General features: G+C 39.2%; 1 protein-coding gene across 1 annotated transcript in view; it reads left to right on the top strand.

The window, feature by feature from the left end:
- The first annotated feature begins 8,258 nt into the window (after window positions 1–8,258).
- The window catches only part of LOC105429716 (neurotrimin), a 329,452-nt gene continuing 321,038 nt past the window's right edge, over window positions 8,259–16,672 (top strand). Inside the window, exons 1-2 of the mRNA XM_089085563.1 lie at window positions 8,259–8,720; window positions 9,013–9,062. The gene's annotated coding sequence lies outside the window, so the exon portion shown is untranslated. The remainder of the gene's footprint in view (window positions 8,721–9,012; window positions 9,063–16,672) is intronic.

Here is a 16,672-nt window from a genome sequence, read left to right as displayed (position 1 = left end):
TATTTTAAGCCTTCAACGCCACGCTATCCTTTCTCTCATTTTTTTTTCCCATTCATTTTCGAATGGAAATTTCACGTACAGCTTTCCTGGTTCTCTAAAATAAATTACCATAGTTCGCGAGCGTATGCAAAATAACGTTCATTACTTTCATGTTTTATATCAGATATTGCTCGTTAAGATGAGCTTACATTGTCGCAATAGACTCTTTTAGTTTTACACGCTATGACCGGCATATCGTAGCATTAAGTCAGATTTTACATTGAATATGCTCGCAGGGGTGCGCGTGTATATTTATCTACGGGGGTGTATTACACGCAGTTATCGTCACAGAGATTACAGGGCAAATTAGGAACGCCGCTTGTTTTATTTCAAACGCAAAATTTCTAAAAAGCAATCTCTAGGTCGTCCGAAAAAAATCCGAAGGGACGAAAGGCAAAACAATGAGAATTCGCGAGGGTGGCGCACCCTCCGTATATATGGCTGCGATTTCCGCGTTCCACGTGCCACTAAACTTAACGACGGTCATTCGTTGACTGCGCTTTCGCTTGCGCTTAACGAAATCTGCCGACTTTAGAGCGCCAAATGAAATTTACACGCCGTTAACCTCTCGTATATGCCTCTCTTTTTCGCGCGATCGCACGCGAGATGGGCGACGACGCACGCCTGTTGTCGTTTCTGTCTGGAATTTCGACGTGCAATTCCGGGTGCGACAAGTTATCACATTCGCCGTTCAGAATCTCGCGCGTGTATAACGTGTATATGCGTAATAGCCACCCCAAGATCCGCGATGTGTTTGCTTTACTTTCGTTTCACTGATATGTTCCCCCGCGGAGAAACGCAAACGTTTGGATTTAACCGATCTTGTATCTCTCTAACGAAGAAATGTAACTCGAGTGATATTATAGATTTGTTTTCTATTCCCGCTATTGGACTACACTAAAATTTTCTGAATCGTTTTTATTAAACTTCAAATGTACAGGGTGTTCCGTTAGTCGAGGTCAATCATTCGGGAGACGAATGGGGAATTCAAAAACAAGAAAGAAAATTGATATAGAAAAATGCGAAAAAAAATTCGAAAATGCGTTGTTTTCGAGCTACCGCCATTTTTACGTTGAAATTTGAAATTGTTTTGCTTTCAAATCCTTTCAATCCTTTTTGTTGAAAATTGAGAAGAAAAAGTGGCACAACTGACAAGCAGACCGTTGTTGTTATAAATATTTAATTAATAAAAGATATATCGCGCATTTCGTTTGGCAGGAAGCACTTTTACGGATAGAATTTTTGAGTGGATGTCGGGTTTTTCGGGGAAGTTGAATTCTTTTGGGAACAAATCGATTTTCTGCAACATTCGCCGAAAATAAAAGAGTCCGCTGTCGGGGAGGGAGTCGTTCGCGATATTTTGACAATGAGTAATGACAATTTGACAAATGCACCGCGCGCTTTAATTCACGATGGGTCCTGGAGGCACTCGGGGATTCGTATTCCACGCGCGACTTAATCGATAAATTATCGTGGGATTCGTGAGGGAAACCCCCTCGAGGACGGGAGGGGAGTTTTGCGCGGTTTTCGCGTAATTCACCGATTGCCATGCCTGTGCCGTCGTTAGAACGTATAAAAAAACTGGTACGGCCCGACGCGATAGGCACTCGGATTCTATGGCGCGTCTACGATTTGTTTCCGTACTGTTTACGTACGCGCCATAACATGGCGAGAATTTGATCCCTCGATCGATCCGATCGACAGATCTCGATCACGAGCGCGCGGACGAGAGCGCGTCGCACAACTAATCATCGATCGGAAACACGATAGTTTGTCTTGTAGAAATTGATGCCACTTGATGATTTAGCATTGGATGGACTCGATGGGCGTACGTGACATCGGATTTTTTTCACGTTGACTCTCGAGGTAAGGTAAATTGAATTATGTGAATTATATGAATTATAATTATTTATAAAACGACCTAAAATATTTACTTAAGGGAAATATTATCATGATAAATAAGATTGTTTGTGTACCTAGACGGAGCAAGCAATTGGCCTATATTTATCATAAGTCCCGTCAAATTTGGCACGCCAAACAGGGCTTCGGCAGCGTTATGTGCTCATATCCGCGTCCTTTGATACGTGTTATTTACATCGTGGCTATACGCAAATATCGGCGTCGCTATTTCTATTTGCTCTCCGTTTGTCAATCTGCACGAACGATGGACCATTACGTGCATCGGTTACGACCGATGTATTAATTGCTCAGGAATGAAATTACAATGCGATAGTCCGTGAACAGTATAAACACAATTCTCATTAATCAGATTGTAAGGATGTTTGATGTAATAACTGATGTTTTATCGTCGATTATCGATACCACCGTTGAAATATTACTATCATTACGTCACGTAGCATTTCGTTGCCTAGAATAATAATTCTGTTACGCGAATGCGCGCAGCGCGGAATTCTTTTATTATTCAAAAATTTACCGATTAATATTCCCGCCGGTAAAGTAACAATTAATTAATAGCTTCGCTATTTTTCGCGTCGCATCTACATATATTTTATATACATGTGATCGATGCTCGTCACATGTGTAACAATTAATTACACATGGCGTTCCGGATATTTACCGAAAAATAGTTTAGAGGGGGGAGGGGGGGAGGAAGAGGGGAGAGGGAAATAAATAATTTTTACACGATTCGAGACACATCCTGCATAATTAATTGCTGTACTATGACGTACAGAGTGACGATTAATTCTACATAAAATATAGATTCTACGCTCGAAGAACGCTCTTTTCTTTTTTCGTCCGACGACGTCTGGAGCGCGGAGATCTAATAAATTGAAGTCCGTCTCGTGATCCTTTCTCGTCCTCCTCATCCGTGAACTTAGAACGGGTCACATTCTTTCGCTATATCGACTATCGCGTCGGGACGAACAGGACTAATTTGAAAATAGAAATGACATCCCACAACTGCGTTCCAGTCAGCCGAAGGAATCCCTTTATTACATAGCACGCCGTGGAGTATTGCGCGGTGAGGAATGCCCGTCTTTTTAGCGATAATGACGATGCTCTGGATGCCAGATGTCGATGGTTGGAGGCAAACTGTTCCACCAAGACAACCGCGCCTCGCCGGTATAGTTCATCATGGAGGATTATCGACAGGTCCCTAACGCGCACGTTTAATGAAGAAATGATGCGCTCGGAAGAGCCGATTTATCGCTTCGCGTTTGCGCTAATTTTCAAGTAGCCGTAATCGGCTGTAATCTATTCGCTATGCATTATCGTTCCGAAATTATCGTCTGGAATTCGCGCAAACGGCTGCCTAACCCGAATCGACCAAATTTCCTTTTAGCCGACAGCGATTCCATAAAAAGATTCTAAATAAAGTGACTCGAAAGGAATTACATTTAAATAAATTTGGCAAATTAATAATTATAGAGTGAAAATATCGTCACTGTGTGTATAGAGGTAGAATTTTTTATATGTAAAAATTTTATTTACAAATGGGATTTTTTCTCAACTGTATCACTACTCGTTTTTTTTTTAATTATTTACTGTCTATTTTTCGTTCTCCATTAATTGTGAATAACGTGAAAATTTGTATAAAACCGAGACGACGTGGTATGTGAAAAGGAATATCGAATCGTTTCAGCGCACATTTTTTTCCCACGGTACAATTACATTTTATTACGTTTACGTTTGAAGATGAAGTGACTGTAACTCAATGATACTCCTCCTCGTGCTGTCCCCTCTAAGTGACGAGTTTGTCACCTTATTTTTGTCACCAGTTCCTGCTGGTGGTCTCATTTATCGCGTCAGTCAACGGCCATCTCTCTCTTTTTTCTTGCCAAACCGCTGCGAGAAACGTTAATTAATCGATGTTTTCTTTGATTAACAATGCAGCTGTACGAAATGTTATCACGAAAATTTTCACCCGTGGCCTGGCCTGGCCTGGCGTACGGATAAGATCGTGAACAGTTTACGGATGAGCTCATGTGGTTACCGCACGTCAGGTGTAATGTATCACACTTGCTTTACTTTCGACGCTTTATCATTGTACAGAAAGTGAAGATTTAAGATATTTCGCAGGTTTAAGTACGCCCCATTTGCACCCACCTTTATAAAAAGACAGATTAAACATTTCCGCATTTACTTAAATTATTTTTTTAAAATGATATTTAATATAATTTTCTAGCTGTATACGAATGATATAAATGTAGATAAAGTTATAATTTATATTCGTATTTTTTAATTACACAATTAAAATCTTCATTTAAATTAAGAACACGTACGCTATAATTATTATTATTATTACTCAAATAATTTAAATAAAATTATGTGGTTGTATTTAACGACCGCAACAATCGCGCAAACTTGTCGCTTTTCAAAAAGCCGAAATTTTTTATCTCGTTCGTACAGCTCTTTCCGTATCGTGAAACGTATTTTTCCTGAAATTATATTCAGAATTTAAGCCGACGAGTTTTACGAAGTCGTTTTTTTTGGTACATCATCGTCGGAATATTCACGAAAATTCACTTGCATATGAAAAAAGTAGTAGCGGAGAAGATTGAGAAACTTGTAATCCAATTTTTATTATCGTAACGAAACGGCTGTCGGTTCTTTCGCGAATGACCGTGAGACTCTTATTTCTTCGCGCAATTTTAGCAGCGGTAAAAAAGAAATTTCTGGATATATTCTTATACTGATATGCGAAATGGAAATGTAATATTAAACGCCGCAGGTTAATAGAGGGAACTCTTCGTTCCTTATATTCGTCACTGTAAGTAGTTCTGCCATATTAATCGCGTTCAATCCTTCAAAGCGACGTGTTCTTTCGGTATATTAGATATCTATATGGGCTCCTTTTAGCTCCACGATTTTACAAGAAGGACTAAGGTACACGGTCGAAAGGACTAAGTAATAGCGTCGTCTTTTCGTTGCTCATTGCTATGAAATTTTCGTTTTACATTTTGTATTTTCAAAGTCTTACGGAATCTTGAGAAAATGGAGCATTGCACCCATACATATACAATCGAGCTTAGAAATTATTAGCAAAGAAACCCTTTCTTCGTATACAAGAATTATTGAGCGTTATCATCACCTTAATTAATATTTATTGACGTAGGCAGTAATGTGGTGTAAATTGTCGTCGTGACGCACGAGAGAGAGAGAGAGAGAGAGAGAGAGAGAGAGCCGTCAGGAAAAATTATTTGTCAGCGGACAATACCTTTTCCAGATCTCTCGAATGTTTCTGGCTTACGCGGTGATTCGGGCAAATGACAACCGGACCCGGGACTCTTTGCCGTTAAACGTTTATCGATTCTCCATCGATCGGCCGTATGCACGCTCGCAGAATCGGCCGCATAATTTCGCAGTAAAATAAACAGAATAGTAATTACCGAGTGAAATGGAATTCAGCCCATGGTGTTTATCTTGCGGTGTAACAATGCAGCGCGTCTCTCACAACAGATAGTACTTACTCTACCGTAATACCATTCGCGAACACGACGAACATTAACGACACTTAGATGATCGGAAGAATTTGAGCAGCATTCCCGAATAAAATGCAACATTAATGATACTTGCGAGACAACAATTCAAGAGCAGGCTTGCAAGCTTTTTTTTTCTTACTAGAGGGAGGGGGGGAGGGATATAATTACAGAGGCTCCATCGAGCGAGCTGGGTAATTAGTTTTTCTCATTGATAGTAAGCTGTATTAAATAGTGCGCTCATTTTCAAACTTAACCGAACTCTTTTTCCACGTAATATTTGTTTTATTTGTGTTTGAAACAAAAGGAAATTCTGTTTCTCAGTAAAAACTTGCGAGAGTTCCAATGATCTATGAAACTTTCAAGATAAATGAGATAATTAATTATATTTTTTTGTTTTTCTCAAAAAGTACAAATTATTTATGTAAAAATTGTTGCAATGTGAAAAATTTTTTTTATTATTAAAACATTACAAAGGGCGTATATTTTTATATAAAATATTTACATCGCGTATCATATAACCTCACCATTAAAACCTCATACAATATTAACTCATCGATATTAACTAATTAATTATTAATATTAACTAATGTTATCTCAAATTTTCATTTCCAAAATTTAATTTATTCCTAATATTTCCTCCCCATTGTGCATAAAGTCTGACGGGAAGATATTACTTTATAATATTTAATTTTCTTATAAACGTTGAAACGTTTATGTTCGAGATAGCAAAACAATGGCGGCCTTGGCACTTTGTTTACAGTCGATGAATATTGTATACGCGCGCGCAGCGTGCTATCACTCGGCTATCATTCAGCCACCGACACTCGTGCGGACAGGTAAGTGTTACGTATCGCTTCGCGTACCTTCGCATTTCCTTTTCGAAATGAAATCGAGACGAGTTCTAGATGACACAGAACATCAAAACATGCTTGTTTCATCGAATATTTCGGGCCATGAGTCAGTTTCCGTCGTCCGGAATACTCAATGAAACCTTGTCATCTTTTGATATGTGGCAAGTCTGACATTAACTCAGAATTGTGCGAGCTCAACGAGTAATTGTAAGTGCATCGTAAAATCGTAAGACGTTCCGTGTCCATCTGGACGTGTCAGAACTCGTCGCGATTTTGTTTTGAAAAGGAAAAGAAGAATGCATGAAGATACGCAGAGCGACATGTAATACTACCTGCCCACATGAGTGTCGATGGCTGAATGATAGCCGTAAACAAAGTATCAAGGCCGTCATTGGCTGTCTCAAACATAAACACGTTTTAATATTTTATATTTGTTGATCAATTTATTTTCTTGAATAGTGATAATTCATTTTTGCAAACAATATCGGATCGCCTTGACATGGCTGCATATCCCGAGGAGTTTCTTTAATGATGATTTAATTCGAATATCTTTAAGTTGAGTATAAATTCTTTTGAAATTCACTTTTTCGCTTTGAAATTCTCACCGATTTAAATGTAATTTGCATATTACTTTGTTATACGTATAATTAGTTATTCTAACAATCGTTTATTATAACAGATAAAATATATAAGATATATCTTTATATCTAATTTCTTTTAAATAAAGTAAATTATATCGAATTTATTAAGAGTGCGCTTGTTTTGGACATTCACGCACTAGAAATACATTATCTTTTATCTTTATTATTCATACACGTTAAAGGGAAATAAAACGATACTTACAGCGTATGAGTATCCTAAATAGTAAACGATAACAGATTTAGAACGTAAAATATAACGATTATATCGTTTAATGCTCCGTTATCGAAAGATCTGTAAAGCTTTGTGGAAATTAAATTTGGTTCATAATATTGTTGAATATTTCATAGCCAGACTATTGTTGTTATTCTTGTTATCCTTGAGTTCCTTGAGTTTACGCGCCGCGGCTGGTACGTACGTCATGTGTTTACGAATGATCCACGCTACCATTCAATCACTGGCGTTCGTACGGACAGGTCGCAGCGCGTGTATTTCGCTCTGTATTTTTCCGAAATACCGAATATTGCTTTATCTTATAGATGCATTGTTAGAATTGCTTATCAACCGGTATGATTAGTTAATAGATTAATTCATAAGCATATCAAAGTAACGACTTTCTAATGGAGTGTGTATGTATATGTATATATATATATATATATATATATATATATATATATATATATTTTTTTTGTACTTATTTCCTTGAAATTGATTTTTTATGAATGTTAACCCCTCCAAAGGGTACGGCCTTGACGTGGCAGAGGGGCTCACTATTCCGAGGGATTCCGTTGGATTCCCAACGGAATCCCAAAGACGAAAAAGCCAACAGTACCCGTTGCACCGTTATTAATAATATTAATATTAACATTAGACAATATTAGTGTTATTAATAATGTATTAACACATAGCATAGCCACGAGTCGTTCAATGGTTCCTATGTGGCAAATGCGTTTCACGCATTGACCATCGGTTTTTAACCGATTAAGCCGTTTTCTCGCCGCCGAGTTGAATTGAGGCCTGTTCTTTTTGGCTGAACTGATTGTATTCACAGTTTATCTTTCTTTCTTACACTGTAAGAAGAAAGATAAACTCTGAACTAGCGCAGCCAGTTTAGCTAAAAAGAACAGGCCTCAATTCAACTCGGCGGCGGGAAAACGACGATCGGTTAAAAACCGATGGTCAATACGTGAAACGCATTTGCCACATACATAGGAGCCATTGAACGATTCGTGGCTATACTAAAAAGAACAGACCCTTGAATAAACGATCCAATTCGTCGCGCCGCGCATTTGTTTTCGAAGTGTCGTATTAGTGATCGGACCGAAAGACCTTTCTTTGTCCTGCGAGGGCTAGTTCGAGACATGTCGTAGTTTGTATCGGGAGTTATATCGGGAGTGAGGACTTGAGTTAGAATCTCATTGAGGTGTATCTCGAGCTGCGTCCTCACATCGCGTATGTCGCAATAGTAATGATGGCGGCCGTGAATATTTACGCATTCATAATGTGTTCACATGGTTGCAAGTTGCGTCAAACGGCTCGACGGACCAACTTGATATCCTCGCAAGTAGCTAAACAGTGCCGTGAAGTATCGCGCAACAAATTTTTATTTAAAATTAGTTCGCGCGATTATAATTACGAGTGTTTTTCGTGAGTGTCCTGTGCCGCGAGGAAACTCGACAACCTAACCTATCCTAAGAGGAGGAGGAGGCCTAGGAGAGGCATCGGGCACCGGCGGAGCAACCTTACGGTAAATATATATTTTTTATCAACATAAAATTAATCATTTTCTCATTTATTTGAATCAATTAATTAATTTCGATAATTATGAAATTTATTTTTCGAGAGAGAAAAACTTAATCTAAAATTTTACACGAGTTTATCTGTATAAGGAATCTTTTTTGGAAATTATATAATTATTTTAATGAGTATCTAATTGTAAAACAAATAGTAGATTCGAAAAATCGCGTAAAAATTACTTTTCAAAATGTCTGTTATTTAGAGCGCTGCTATAATTTAAATATTTTGTTTGTGTGTTACAGAATCATCATAGCTTCGTTGTAGATTTGCTCTGCTGTTGCGCATCGGATCGGTGAGTAATACGATTTTTTTTTTATTGAGATAACAAATCTGAAATTTATATTAGATTATTTTTATATACCCTTTATAAAAGTTGGATGTTTTCGCAGATTCGTTGTCTTAAAATAGATACTGTAAATAGATTACACTATTAACTATTAACAACACAACACAATTAAAAATCAAAACGATGACAGTCGCTCACGAAATAAGCGTCAGAATTAATCGGTATCATGGAAAAACGACAATAATAACTAATATAATAATTAATAATAATAATTAATATAAATTCGAGTATCGACGTAACATGTCTTTTTTTAGAAATAAAAAACGTATATTTGTCGCGTTATCAACTACAAGTAAATTGAAAATAGCTTGGTTTTGTTTTATTATATTATAAAAATTTCGTTTTTCTTCAATTATTGCTATAGTACTTTGGATATTCGTTTCTGTCGTCTTTATTACAAATATTACATATATAGTTTTTTTTTTTTATTAAAGATATTACAAACATACATAATGACAAATATAATCATATGTTATAATAAAACAATAGAGTGCAATTCGGAAACCAAACATTTGCTCGATTTCGATATAGAGACGCAACCGTAGAATGATATCGCAATATGTCAGAATCGATAAAGGAATTATCCTGGAAAGCTTTTAAATCAATTCATTTTCTCGTATGTATCGCAAATATTAAAAGCGTATTTGCGACGCAGCCATGAGGCAGTATTAGCCGTATACGCATATATAGATACAATAGTATATGTAGAATCGATATCGGCAGTTAATGGGAGTGTAATCAGTTTTGTGGTCATACATATAGCGTTATTCATGACGTCAAATTATTATGCAACTATCAATGAGACGTTTATTGATATATAATATATATATATATATATATATATATATATATATGTATAGAATCGCCTCCAATTTTCCTATCAAATGTCATTTCCTCTATGTATCACGCGTGTAATGGCTCGGTAAATATATGAATATACGGGAAATAAGTACGCGCTCGCGCGAGGATGGTTCGAGAAGGTCTTCGTATTTGAAGTGGGCGATTTTATAGCGGAGCTCACGTTAAATGCACGGCAATAATTTTGCCGCGATTACGGCACTTTCATCATGAAACTTACCAACAGCTTAATTAGACGCGAATGGGCCAATTTAAGGTAACTGATAAGGTCACGGAAATGTGACCCCGTTCATCTAATCGTTCGGTTTTAATCAAACGCGCCGCGCTCAGCCCGCCGCGCCCTGGTGGTATAACGGGCGCAAAAATTGGCTCGTTAATTTTAATTATTTCGTTCTTTCGGGCCGGGCCGTTTACGCGAATTTCCTGCGCTTGTAATTAGTCGATAGAAAAGTTCATTTGCGCGGGGTATTATATCAAATTCACTACGTGCGGCGGGTTTTTTAGCCGTTCCCTCTCGTCGCCGGGCAAATAGGACATTGAAAAATGCCGCGTACGATAAGCTCGCAAAAGAAAACTTTTATTCCCACAGTGACGCGCAGTCGTGGGACGTTTTAATGCCTTGTATTATCTAGCGCGCGGCCAAGAAGATCGCGTACACACAGACAAATATGTTTATTTAACTCACGAATCACGGAGAATTTACGTTATCATATTTATGCAACGCGTGTCCGCGTTTCTCGGGGGAAGATATTTTAAGAATGTACATATAAATTTTCTCGGGAGATAAATTTGATGTATATACATATAAATACGTTATACGTTATACGTTATTTTCTTGATGACACGATTGATTATGAACTGAATCTCAGAATCTTTTAATATATCGCACATGACGTATGACATGACGCTTTACTTAATATCGAAATAAAACGATTTGTCATTCTTCGAGAAAGTAATTTAAAAGTTCACTGCCCGTACATACTGGCGAAAAATCCATACTTATCTGATGTATTTATCGAGGTAGATAGCTTAAACGAAGATTATAAGGATCGCGGTCCATTAATGTCTTCCTGGAGATCTATTCAAGTTGCACCGTGTACTACGTGCATTACTTGATTAAATTGACTTAGCCCTGCACCATGAAGCTCCGTTGCGAAAGTCTTTTCTTCATTCTTTGAACGAGAGTCTTCCAAACCAGATCTTTTTATGTAAGACTACGTTTCTTACATAATGGATACAATTACAATTAGTGGATACGCAATTTCTTAGATATGTTAAATATTTTAACGTATTCCTTAAAGAACATAAAGTCTTAAAGTCATTTACTTAATAATTGATATAAAGTTATTAATTAAAAATTATTTATTACTCTATCGTACTTTTACAAATTTAACGCAAATAAAACATTAATAAAAAAAAGATATTTTTCATTTTATCTTATTTCTAAAAGTAAAGTCTAATGTATCTAATCTGTATCTAATCTTTTAACAAAGTGAATACATGTACACACACACACACACACACACACACACACACACACACACACACACACACACACACACACACACACACACACACACACACACACACACACACACACATATAGATATATAATTAATAGTTGTTTACTATGACTATGCGAAATGATTTATTCGCGCAGTTAATCAATTAGTTCTTCGATATGTGGTTCGTTATAACCCTGGTGCAATACGCGATCCATAATCATTGACACAAATACTTCTTGATGTCATGGTTGATTAAGCAAATAGAATTATTAATGCTCAGCCTATTACATCGACGCGGAATAACCAAACAATTAACAGCTACGCTCAGTATAATTGCGCAGAGTGATAATTATTGCGGCTCGTCGATAATTCTGCGATCTCATTTTGTTAAAAATAAAGTAATCTCGACAAATTAATCTTTCATGAACCATTAAGTAATGCTTATTGTTTAGCAATTTATCTGTCGTTTATACCAAATTAATATCTAAATGGTGCTGTGGGAAACATTGCGGGAAACACAGTAACGAATGTGATGTGTCGATTTATCGCGTTTAATTTCGACTTCGGTTTTGAAGATTCGCGTGTTTACGTTCCGGAGTATTTGGCTCGTATTTACGAACTATTCCGAGGTAACCAAGTCGATCGGTTTCGAATTCGATAGTACTTTTAAGCCGGGTGGAGCCGGCCACTAAATTACTCTTTTACCGGATCGATTTCTCCGCCCTGGCATTAGCTTTGCCAATTTGCTTCGCAGGCCCAGGCTAAAATATAAGCTTTACCGTTAAAAGGCATCAAAGAGAAACCCTTTCCGGGATAGTCGGTGGATGGTGCAATAGCCTGTCGTCGTTGCCGGCGTCGCGTCGTATCGCACGCAAATGCGATAAAAATACTCGTGTGTGAAAGTCGGTATCTTTGTTTGTTGAGAAAATGACTGGGAATGTAGAGTAACCGATCGAAATGACTGGCTTCGCATGTTCGCGCGCGCGCGCGACACAGTTCGCCTATAAAACAGCCCCCAACGATTGTCATTCAGTATCCAGAGACAACCAGATACAATATCATCTCATTCGGCTGCATCCTATCCGCGTCGCAGTGTCGAGATTTAGCACGTTCCGCGGGGGGGGGGGGGCGCATTGAAAAATTGATCCGTACTTTCGTTTACACGAGGCACATTGAACGGGCACCGGTCGAAAATTGAACTTTGAGACCTTGATGGATTTACATGTTTTAATCCCCGAACATGGTTCCACCATTTTTGGGATGATATATCCGCGCAGGCGCTTTGTACCAGCGAGTTGGTAATTCCGTGAACACGCGATCGCCGAAAACCGGATCATCCGATTATATCGGGATTTAGTAGCCTTTCTTTCGGCAATAAAATGCCAAAAATTGAAGCTTTCTCGTTTTCTCATATAAACGAATTAATGCGAGATACAAAAAAAAAAAAGAGAAAAAAAAATGCGCGGGTCACGCGCATTCGATTTTTGGCAAGCCGAATTTTTGCGCTACAGATTTTCGATAATATATTTTTTGAGTATGCGAAAATCATCTTTCCCCCCCTGGGAGTAGAAGCTTACCCCCGTCTTTTCGTGCCGTTCGCCGTGATACAGCCTAAAGAATAGCGCGACTTTACTTGTCGCGTATTTTGTGACGGGCGCGTTTTGCACCTGTTAAATCCAACGTTTCTGTCTCGTTTATAGAGCGTAAAAGGGGATGCTTTTGGGCGCGACTTTGGGGTGTCGCAACAGCGTTAGATAAATCAAGAGCAGAGGTTGCCAGGAAACACGTAGAACGCGTGCAGGTTTCATTGTCCTACTTGTCACGTTTATAAGTACACATATGCTCGGTATTGCGCGCGTGCGAGAGAGAGAGAGAGAGAGAGAGAGAGAGAGAGAGAGAGAGAGAGAGAGAGAGACAGAAACAGAGTGAGAGAGGGAAGGACGCGGGCACGCGAGACTCGTATGTAACCTGAGGTAGATGCCTTTCGTCTCTGTGTGTATGCGCGTTGCCAGCTCGTCTAGCCAGATCCCAACTAATTTATACCCTACTGCATTAATATGCGCATTATTCTATGAGGGAGAGACGGGCACAGAGACGCCCGTGCGCGCGGCGGCAGTACGCCCGGCTAGGTATTACGTATATACACGTGCACACGCGTATGCATATATGCCACTCGGTCCACCGAATAATTACTCGCTTTATATACGCTTTATGCACCTTAGAGCATTGACTGACTATTTTAATGAAGGAAATTTCGGGCCGGACGATAGAGAGAGAGAGAGAGAGGGGGGAGAGGAGAGAGGAAGAGAGAGATAGGGGAAGATAAAGCAAGGCAAGCTCGGCGAACATTATGCTTGCGCGTATTACACGTTGCACGCTCTCGAGACGTCGATAGGAACGAACGAACGCGTGGCTATACGCCCGATTATTATGCGTAGTCACGCAAGCCAGCCGGGAACACCTCGCCGTTTATGCCGTACTCGCGATTTAAGCCTGGCACGTATACACATCCACGTGTATTTCCATCGATCGCGTCGTAGACGCGAGGATGTTTTCGACTCGACGTATCGGTTTTTAAGTGGGTCACCGTGGAGCGATTTGTTGGTTACGCTTATCGCGTCGATTGTTATTAAAATGCGCGAGATTAGAGATCTGGACAGGGGGAGGGGGGGGGGGGAAAGGGCGTAAAAGGAGACATGATAGAGAATGTAATAGCTCTCGTTTACGATTCGAACGCTCGCGATTGCCGCGATAGAGATCGCACGTTCCATAAATCGTCTCGATTTTATGTCTTTTACCATCGGTACTTAAATCTATCGATGTTTCTTCGAGAAGCTTGCTTGGCGGCGGTAGGATCGAGAAAAATAAAAAAATTGTATTTTAAATAGATTCATTAAAAAGTTCTGTAAAAATATCAGAAATGAACTGTGCAATTTATGTGCGAAAGAACGCATTTGGTTCGAGTCAATTTTACAAATACTGACTTTAACTATCTATATGTTTTCCTTTTAATTTGTGATTTTAATTTTTCCTCCTACTTTGCGGTTCGAGTTTTTTTCTGCCCCGTCGTAAATTAAAATATAAATTTCTTTTTAAGTCGCTGTAGTATTTAATAAAATTTAATTTAAGAAATTTTTATTTCTTGTGATTTCTGTGAGATATCAAAATTTGATTTTTCTCTTGGACCTGTCTCTCGCCTTTACGCAATTCGAATTCAAATTTTGCGGATGCGAATCTCCCTCGTCCCCCCCCCCTGCGCGCGCGCACGTCGCATTGAACGAAATGCATTTGCGCAACATTCGCAATGCATACGCGCGTCGAGGCGTCTCGCTCGGTATCGGCGGCGACGAGTCCGTTGTCTTTTCTGAATTTACCCATTCAATTGAATTTCACGCTTTGGTACTCTACGATCGGCCATTGTGCCAGACTCGTGACCCAAATTATTCTCTCCCTCTCGAAATACGGGCCGCGAATAGTTTCCACTGCAGCCGTGGGGGGACTAAATATCCGTACCTACCTCCGGCCGTGTCAAATCGGGAGGAGAGCACCCTTTCGAAACTCGAACTCGACCCACTTTGCTTCGAAGATCCCCGACCGATTCACCTACAGCCGGAATGATTTATCGCCACTTTTACGAGTTGCATTGGTCATTGCATCGGGGGGGCTTCCCCTCGCTTTTCGCCGCTTTACGCGGTCATGTGTGCTCTTATGTGTGCACTTTGCTCCTATTCTATTAACATTCAAAATACCCTCGGCGCTGTTTCTCTTTCTTTCTCCACACACACACACACTATCGTTCGTCCCACGCTAGTCGTTGGAAAGGAAAGTTTATAAATGTAAAATTTATTTATCTATTTGTATACATTTCACTTTACATGTAAAATTAATTTGTGTCTTATTTATTTATAAACACATTGTGAATAGAATCTTTCTTTTTTGAACTAAAAATGATTTCGGGGGGGAAAAAACTCATGTGAAATTCACGAGATTACAGCTATATTCCGAAGTACCTTATTCATTCCCGTCGCTGATTTATTTCGATACGTATTGTGTATTATTTGTTACATTGTAACGCAGAGGAAACATCAAGCATCCTCGATGCTTTGTAATAATATTCCACGCACGGTAAACAGAGGAACTTGGAATTAAATTTATGTTCGCGAGAGATGGAAGGATGAGAATATTCGAATCTGTCGTTACGAACTGCGAAATGTGATACGCAGTCTTAAATTCCTGTCGCGGTCACGAGAGGAATGGGGAAGGCGATAGGCTGACTCGTCAGCCGATGAAGAATATAAATTCCAGAAATGGCACGTTCTGAAAAATGACGTCTCGAACAAATGGCGACATTCGCTGTGCCCGCAGGGCACGACGAACGCTTATTCGTGCGGCATTGTAATCTCGTGCAAATAACGATCCAATAAAAAGGTGTGTGAGTACACGAATCCTGCGCGCGAGTCGCGAAATAATGCCGACGTGGACGCAGTTTGAAAATTCCTTGCTTGTATAAAATATTAAATATATATAATGTTGTATAACAGCGTATAACAATTAACAAGTTTAATCTACTATGGATAATGATAGTCTTCACAAATTGCAACATACATTAAGCCATATTTGTGAGAAAATCTGTCAACGCGATATATCGACGAGATTATCGGAAAAGTAATAAAAGAGGAACAAACGAAAAATTTGTTCTCCGTCCGATAGAATAGTTATCTCGTTGAGATGAACAGCGAACAATGGAGGGTGATTGTTATCAATAGCCGAGCGCAAGTCGGGCGCGTAATAAATATTTGCGTTCATATCTCTCGCGCTCGAGCAGCCGTGTGATTATTATATTTAGCGAGCACAGGGAGAGAGAGAGCATGCTTGATAACGAAATCGGCGAGAGGGATTTTCTGTAATGGAAAATTCAACGTCGTTAAAATAGAAATCATCGCTTGCAAAGTGTCTTCCGCTCCGACTCACCTCGCTGTAAAATTTATCTGTATGATATAATTAAGTGGCAACAGTAATCGCGTTATGTACGGTATCAAGCCCGCGTGCGCGCACACACACACACGTTGGCGTGGGCAGCGTTGTAAAAATAAAATACCCTCGGAGAGAGAAAGACAGAGAGAGAGAGAGAGAGAGAGAGAGAGAGAGAGAGAGAGAGAGAGAGAGAGAGAGAGAGAGAGAGAGAGAGAGAGA

The sequence above is a fragment of the Pogonomyrmex barbatus genome, unplaced genomic scaffold, assembly GCF_055798465.1.
Source record: "Pogonomyrmex barbatus isolate J1 unplaced genomic scaffold, ASM5579846v1 scaffold10, whole genome shotgun sequence".
NCBI classification, from domain to species: domain Eukaryota; kingdom Metazoa; phylum Arthropoda; class Insecta; order Hymenoptera; family Formicidae; genus Pogonomyrmex; species Pogonomyrmex barbatus.
The sequence above is the reverse complement of the archived record's forward strand: the minus strand, read 5'-3'. Positions and strand labels throughout refer to the sequence as shown.